This window comes from Amia ocellicauda, chromosome 7, assembly GCF_036373705.1.
Source record: "Amia ocellicauda isolate fAmiCal2 chromosome 7, fAmiCal2.hap1, whole genome shotgun sequence".
In the NCBI taxonomy this organism is placed as follows: domain Eukaryota; kingdom Metazoa; phylum Chordata; class Actinopteri; order Amiiformes; family Amiidae; genus Amia; species Amia ocellicauda.
In genome coordinates this window covers 54,903-62,958 of record NC_089856.1, presented here as the reverse complement: position 1 = coordinate 62,958, position 8,056 = coordinate 54,903, and the positions used below count along the sequence as shown (strand labels likewise).

The following is an 8,056-nucleotide window of genomic DNA, read 5'->3' as shown; positions in this document are numbered from 1 at the left end:
GTTGCAACACATGCTACATGACTGATGGACTTAATCACTTGGCACGATCCATGAAGCTTACAACAAAGCAATGGATCTGCTGTCCTGGGCTGAAGCACAGTCAAGTGAAAATCACTCCGACAACGCTGAATAAAATGTCAGTGCTCAGCAGGTGTTTTGGGGCATGGTAAAGAAACTAAAGAATGAAACTATTACTGCTACGGCAAAGAGTCAAGTGATACAGAAAACAAATCTGAATGGTTTCAACAACTTGCATCACAGATCCTAAAAGCTGTGCATATTTTTGACCGCACAAATACATGTGTTGCGGGTGGATTTCCCATGGCTTAATGCAATTCCTGGCTTTGACAAGAACTGTAGGCTATAGATTCCTGCTTATAAAAACATTGCTAAAGAAGCCGACTGTAGTTTGCCTGTGCTCCAGTTTTGAAAGCATAATCCCCCACCTGGCAAGGCTGGCTCGGCACTGTCTATTAATTCCAACAAACTCCGTGGATGCAGAGAGAGCTCTGTCTAAACACGGACAGGTGTTTGCAGCACAGAGACAGGGAATGAAGAAAGAGACAGTTGCAGGATGCTCCATGCTCACTGACTTCTGTACATTCACCGTTTTCACACTTTCTTTATATACTGTAAGTATAATTAATAACACGTGCTTATGTTATATTAAGGGCTCTTTATATAGGCTATAGGCTTTATAGGCTATTTTTTTTTCTCAATACATACAGGCCTATATGTATTTTAATTACTTTGTTACAACACCGTGAAATGTATGAATTAAATATGCGAGACCGTGAAAGTTAAGATTTTTCCAGGGGTATGACCGTGAAATGTAAGGCAAACCACCGTGAATTTGGTAGGGCCCTAATCATAACATATGAACATGAGAAGGTGTCCAATCGAGAGGAGGCCATTCGCCCCATTGTGCTCGTTTGGTGTCCATTAGTGACTAAGTGATCCAAGGATCCTATCCAGTCTCATTTCGAATGTGCCCAAGTATCCAGCTTCAACCACATTGCTGGGGAGTTTGTTCCAGATTGTGACAACTCTGTGTGAAGAAGTGTCTCCTGTTTTCTGTCTTGAATGCCTTGAAGCCCAATTTCCATTTGTGTTTCCGGGTGCGTGTGTCCCTGCAGATCTGGAAAAGCTCCTCTGGTTAGATGTGGTCGATGCCCTTCATGATATTGAAGACTTGAATCAAGTCCCCACATAGTCTCCTCTGTTCCAGGGTGAAAAGGTTCACTTCCCTCAGTCTCTCAGTTGGACATTCCCTTCAGACCTGGAATAAGTCTGGTTGCTCTCCTCTGAACTGCCTCTAGAGCAGCAACATCTTTCTTGAAGTGTGGAGCCCAGAACTGTACACAGTATTCCAGATGAGCTCTAACTAGTGCATTGTACAGTCTGAACATTACTGCCCTACACTTTTGACAATATACCCTAACGTTTTGTTTGCCTTTTGTATTGCTTCCCCACATTGTTTGGATTGGGAAAATGAGGAGTCCACGTAGACTCCTAAGTCTTTCTCATGCGTTACTTCTTCCAGTTCAATTCCTCCCATAGTGTAATTACAGTGGACATTTTTATTGCCTGCATGTATTACCTTGCACTTGTCCACATTGAATTTCATCTGCCAGGTGTCGGCCCACAACTGAATATTATCCAAGTTCCTCTGAATAGCCTGTGCTGCCGAGATTGTATCTGCTGAGCCACCTATTTTAGTATCATCTGCAAATTTGACAAGTTTGCTAACTATCCCAAAGTACAGATCATTAATATAAATTAGAAACAGCAAAGGCCCTATTACTGATCCCTGGGGAACTCCACTAACAACCTCACTCCAGTTAGAAGCAACTCCTCTAATCAACACCCTCTGTTTCCTATACATCAACCAGTTCATAATCCATCTACTTACATTACCCTGAATGCCTACAGCTTCCAATTTGAGGACCAGTCTTTGGTGTGGAACCTTATCAAAAGCTTTTTGAAAATCTAAGTATATCATATCACATGCTTTCACATGATCTACAGCTGCAGTTGCATGTTCAAAAAATTCTAATAAATTAGTAAGACATGATCTGCCTCTTCCAAACCCATGTTGACTATCTCCAAGAATACCAAGAATGGTTTTCATTAAGATGCTCCTCTATTTTCTGTCTAATCATTTTTTCCAACATTTTACAGGTGATGCAGGTGAGAGTGATTGGTCAGTAATTTCCTGGCTCAGTTTTGTCCCCTTTCTTGTGGATTGGTATGACATTTGCTGTCTTCAGGTCCGTTCGCACATCCCCTGTTCTAAGTGTAATTTGGAATAATTGACTTAGCGACCTATAAATAAATTCCCACATTTCTTTAAGTACTGTTGAAAATATACCATCCGGCCCAGGAGATTTGTTGGTTTTTAATTCTGCTAGTCCCTTTAGTACCTTCTCCTCATTTACCCTGATGTCTCTTAGGATTTGCCTGGAATTATTGTTGACTGTGGCATGTTATCTGTCTTTTCTTTTGTAAAAACCTCTGTGAAATTCTCATTTAGAACATTTCCCACATCTTGTGCATTTTATAAGATACTTCATTTCTTGCCTTTTATCTGTTTCACTTCCTCCTTTATTGACCTATTGCTGTTGTTGTATTGAATAAAAGCTCTTTCCATTAGCTTTAGCTCCAAGAGATAGGTTTCTTTCTATTTCCCTCTTTGATCCCTTTCTTAATATCTCTTTCAAGGTCATACATATTCTATGTATTTTGTTTCGTCTCCATCCCTTTTGTTTGCGCTATACAACATTTTCTTTCTCTTGATATTTTTTTGCATACCTCTATTAAACCATTTTGGCCAATGTTGTTTGGTCCTCAATTTCCTAAGTTTTGGTACAAACACATGCAGAATGCCAGAATATTATACTTCCAACTCGTAACTAATTAAAATATGGGCTTGTGAAGTATCTTTTTAGAGAGCTAGGTTTGTTGCTGATGTTGAACTGTTTGATGTGTTGATGGGTGATGGTCAGCATTCTTCAGGCAGCAGATGTTTATCAAAGACATTGATGTAAGTCCTTAATCAAATACCTGTGCCCCAAAACACACAACCTTTATACTATGTAACTGTTTTAGCTGATTGAATATCCTAGAAGGCACTGGCTGAATTAATTAATGTAAAGGCCATATGTCACAGCTTCACCTGATCCTACCTTAGTTCACCACCAGAGGTCCCTCTCTCCCGAATACTAAACCCTGTCTCTCACATTCCCTAGCACCAGGATCAATCATCCACTTAACATTCCTTTCACCCATGTGCACTTGTTCCATCTTTCTCCTCTCCTGTTATCTGCTCCCCTCCACAGAGTATATATTCCCCTCTGTTCCTCAGGCACTTTCCGAAGTCTTGCATTCTCTTTAGCAGCATTTCTGAGCATTTACCCTATCTTTGTAGCTTACCGGTGTTTTGACCATTGCCTTCTCGTTCTTGACTACCTCTCTTGGATCTCCTTGTCTAGCCTGTTTGCTCAATCGATTGACCCTTGGACTGTTCCTGTTTTTGCCTTCTGGATTTCCCCTTGTTGGATTGTTTGCCTGTCTTCCATCTTATTAGTGAGCCTGCAATTGGATCCACTATCCTTGTCCCTGAGGTTGTTACACCATAGCTGATTGAATAATTCTAAAGACAGTAGTCGATTTAAATAACCAAAAGACAATCACTGATTGAAATAACCTCCAAGACAGAAATGCATTAGGAACTAATAATTAAAGTAGCCCCCAGAAGAGGGTAAATACAAGCTAATGATTGCTTAACAGACAAAACTGAATTAGCAACATTAAATCATTAATAATATAAAGAAAATAATGAAAGTACATCTTCCCTCTACAATTTACACTCAAAGGATAGTAACTTAACTGCCACTCTGTTCTAGTGGCTCCTCAACATCTGCATTTGGATTTGCTGTAATTCATTTTGAGTATTTGGACCAGATGTGCTGCACCTGGAGATTTAGGAACACCGTAGTTGCTTCATTCAAATGTGTAACGAGCACTGTGGATTGGGTCATGTTTTGTAGCTATTCATTGACAGAACTAGAAGATGCAGAGCTAATAGAACTTCTTCTAAATTACAACAATTCGGGGCTATTATACCTCTTCTAATGAGTCCTCTTGCACTGTGTATACGTTGCCAGCTGATCCTGAGGATGCTGCTGTCAAGGAAGTGAAGACTGGCATACTCACTGTTACTGAGGACGAGGAGCAACCACGACCACCCAATGAAATCGACAGAGCCCTGCTGATGGAGAGCAGGTGATCATGCATGACCTTGGTGACTCTCCAAATACATTCGCCATCGTAATAGGACTCCTGTACTGTACAAACTTAATATGGACAACCCCAGATAACTCAAGTATACATTTGAGGGGATACAGTGCTTATTCTTGGAAATAGGTACAGACAGCTGTACTGCAAGAGTTCATTCGCTGAAGAACAATCTGCTACAGAGATCCTGCAGGTTCTGGAACTCTGGACCAAACTCCTCAATGTTTTGCATCGATTTTCCTTCCAGTTGTAAAAGTCAACAATAAAAGTGATCTAATGAACATTTGTTTTTTGGGAGAGCACATTTCCACGTTTTAAACATTGAAATAATTACGTTATTTTGCATAGGTGACTGTGCCTCCCCATAGTTTACTAAAACAAAAGAACAATGTGTTTGACCATTTTCTGTCATTGCTCCAGGAGGCTCACTTTGACAAAGCTCGAGAACCCCTGCCTTAAAGCTGTGCTCTCACCAGCATAGCAACATCATACAGTTTTTGCTCTTTCAAATATAATACATTTGATTGATGTTATCTTCAGGGCAGGTACAACGTGTCACACAAATACAGCCTTTTGCTTCCTGAGGAGCAAAGTAATTTGAACAACATTTGGTTACATAAATGTGACAACTAAAGTAGTCTATCATGTCTCCGCCCAAATGTACATCCATAGGTAGCCCTTTGGGGAGATAATATTGACATTCGGGTTGGTTGGTACACATGAGGGTTGTGTATTAGCCACCTGACAGGAAAAGTCAATAATAGGTATAGCATGGTCTCAAAAAAGACAGGACAACATTACAAGAAATTAAAAATTAATATATTCTGCTCATTTAAATAAGCTTAGTAATAGGAGCAAATCCTGTGCAAAATAACACTAGTACTGCAATAAATACACTGCACATCATCAGCTCACTATTTCAAAATATGACCACATACTATCAGAGTTAACTCGCCATCTGTGATGCAGAGAAATGAAGAAAGAAAGGGAGTGTGGTGATGATTCAGAACTAACTTCACACCAAAGGATTGTATATTCTCTTTGAATTCCTTCTAAACAAAGTGTGCTTGTTGTGATAGAATGACATCCATTGCTGAGTTTTCTAATGATTTTATCAAATTACTTTTTCTTTCCAAAGAATCGTCATAGCCTTTTTGAAGCGTAAAACTGAAACTATTCAATATTTCACAATGAATTGAGAATTCATTTAGCAATTTAGATAATCTACATTAACTTTCAACATTTTTCCAGAATGTATGAGCTTTTATATCAAATGCAAGAAAACGTTTGTGATGTAATATGTACGTCATTTTAACCATAATAGGAGCTTATATTAGCATAATAGGATTATATTATATATATACTATATATATAAGGATGACAGTCTTGAATAGCTTAGTTTCCTCCTAATCATTTTCATAAAAGCATCTTTAAAATTATCATATTTTCTTGAGGGGTATTGGAACATTCAATTCACCTCTTAACATTCTCAGGATGGGAAAGAGCCAATGAAGTATTAATCTCCAACTGTAATAATGCTTTAGCTTCCACCCAATATTGTGATTTTGTTTGTAAGGAGTTTCCTACAGGACCCAGATTCCTACAGAGTGTTCATACATATTCTTGATAAATAGGTATTCTTTAATTACCATCATTCATTAAACCTAATAAATCTGTGAGTGATGTTATTTTTAATGGAGTGTGAGAATAATTTGAAAGCCATCTTTTAGTGTATGGGAGTGTGTTTATGCACAAACAATGTGACACTGGTGTAATGGTCTTCCTCATTGGAATATCCTGTATGTTTTGTGATGTTTGATGAAACTCTGCTGAAAGATGAGAAATGATCCCACTTTGACAACACGCCACGTCTCAGCTGCTTTGCTTCAGAATTATGCAAACTATTACATCACAACCCCTGTGGCTGCAGGATGAGGGAGTGAGGTGTGAGTTCTCCTGCATAAAGAGAGAGACTCTGCTCCTCAGCACGACAACACTGACCCACCCAGAGACACCATGAAGACTATGACCATCCTGTTCATCGTTGGCGTGCTCTACAGCAGTAAGTGAAACCTATGACAAATCATCGTCAATAACTCTGTATTGGGCCTAAATGGATTGATTGACAGTGGAATATTGAACTGAGAAGGCAATGTAGACTTGTCCAAAATAACAGCCATCAATGTGAAGATAACATTGTAAACAGAAATTATCAAGAGCTCTTGTAACAGGCAGCCCTAAAAATATACAATGTCTTTAAAATTGTTTAAAAAGTTGAAGCTATGGTTTATGTAGCTTTTCGGAAACTCTATACAGACTCCAGCATAAAGAAAGCCACCCATTGTGTCTGTGTCAGTCAAGTGCTGTATTGATTCCACACTAATCTGCTTTAAATGCTCTTCTTTTCAGTTTCAGCTGTAGGTGTACTGGCCTGTGGTGAAATGCAGCCAAAAAATAATCCAATCTTCAGATTTTATTCAGGCGTGTAATGAGGTAAGTAGACTGAAAAGTTTCATTATTATTATTATTATAATTAATAATATTTGTATGCTTTATCTGCATCAGACGCCTTTTACAGTGGTTCCTGCAGGTGTATACAAGAAACCCTTAACCACAATTCTCAATTTCAAAGAAGAAGCTGTCTGTTTGCTGTTCTTATATGTAATAAATACTAAATAAACAACAACATGTTCTTTACACAGAGTCCCCATGAACTGCATAGGCGTTTTTAAGAGATCATGTTCAGAGTTGGAAATTAGTTCTCAGTAATCTTTTTAAGGAGAAAGAGAGAGGGTCACGGGTGGTTCAGGGACCTTGAGTTTTATTATTATTATAACTGATTTGTCTGTGCCGTTCTTTTTCTAGAGTTCATCGGAGGCTGCAGTAATCAAGACCATTCCAGCCGTGCTCTATTGAACCAAGAAACTGTGTAATCGCCTGTATACTAGAATCAGTGAGAAGGCTGTTTGACTAAATAAAATCCCTGTCCACAAAACTGTGTTCCTGTCTGTCATTACCAGTGATGAGACCATCCTGTGTCTGTTAGGAAGGGTGTTGACAATGTTGTGTCACTGTACACTCATAGAACTGGGCTCACACAACATTGTGCAGCAGTGGCGGCTGGTGACTCAAACAATTTGGGTGGACAAGAGGAGAACCAATACACTGCGTCATGTTATTTAATACTAGTTGGCTACTTAGCTCTACTTTCTTATGTTCCGGTTGTGTTATGTTCTTATGTTCAAATGTAGCAATAATCCAACTAGCAACCTAATGCAGACTTACTATACAACTAAGATAAGGTAATGCACCCAAAGATTATCCCCATTTTATCCCCATCTAAGGAACAAATATCACATTATCATGTATCATATTACAACACAAAGGATGAATATAAAAAAGGGGCCAGGATAACGAGAGGGAAAGACACATGTAAACACTGCGGGCTCTGGATGGGGATGAACCTCGTGTGTCACTAGAAGCCTGTCAGTCCCATTAGCGGTGACACAGCACCCAGTACGTTACAGTGGGAAGTTTTCACAACACCCTCTGATTTAAAAAGCCAACACTAGCAAGCTACTATAAAAGAAAGGGAAACGTAAATCTGAAAAGTTTAAATGTGGTTCGCATTTTGCACTTATAATTTTTATTTTCTAATGTGGTACTGTATCTATCGCTATCTATCGCTTTACCACCAGTTCGTCACACTCACGTACGATACAATGGTAGAGAACTGAAGATGAAATTTGGAAATTATCAT

General features: G+C 39.0%; 1 long non-coding RNA gene across 1 annotated transcript; it reads left to right on the top strand.

The window, feature by feature from the left end:
• Positions 1 to 6,221: 6,221 nt before the first annotated feature.
• LOC136753997 (uncharacterized) lies at positions 6,222 to 7,291 on the top strand. The gene is made up of 3 exons (XR_010817475.1): positions 6,222 to 6,358; positions 6,706 to 6,789; positions 7,162 to 7,291. It is a non-coding gene; the product is annotated as an uncharacterized LOC136753997 (long non-coding RNA).
• Positions 7,292 to 8,056: the final 765 nt, after the last annotated feature.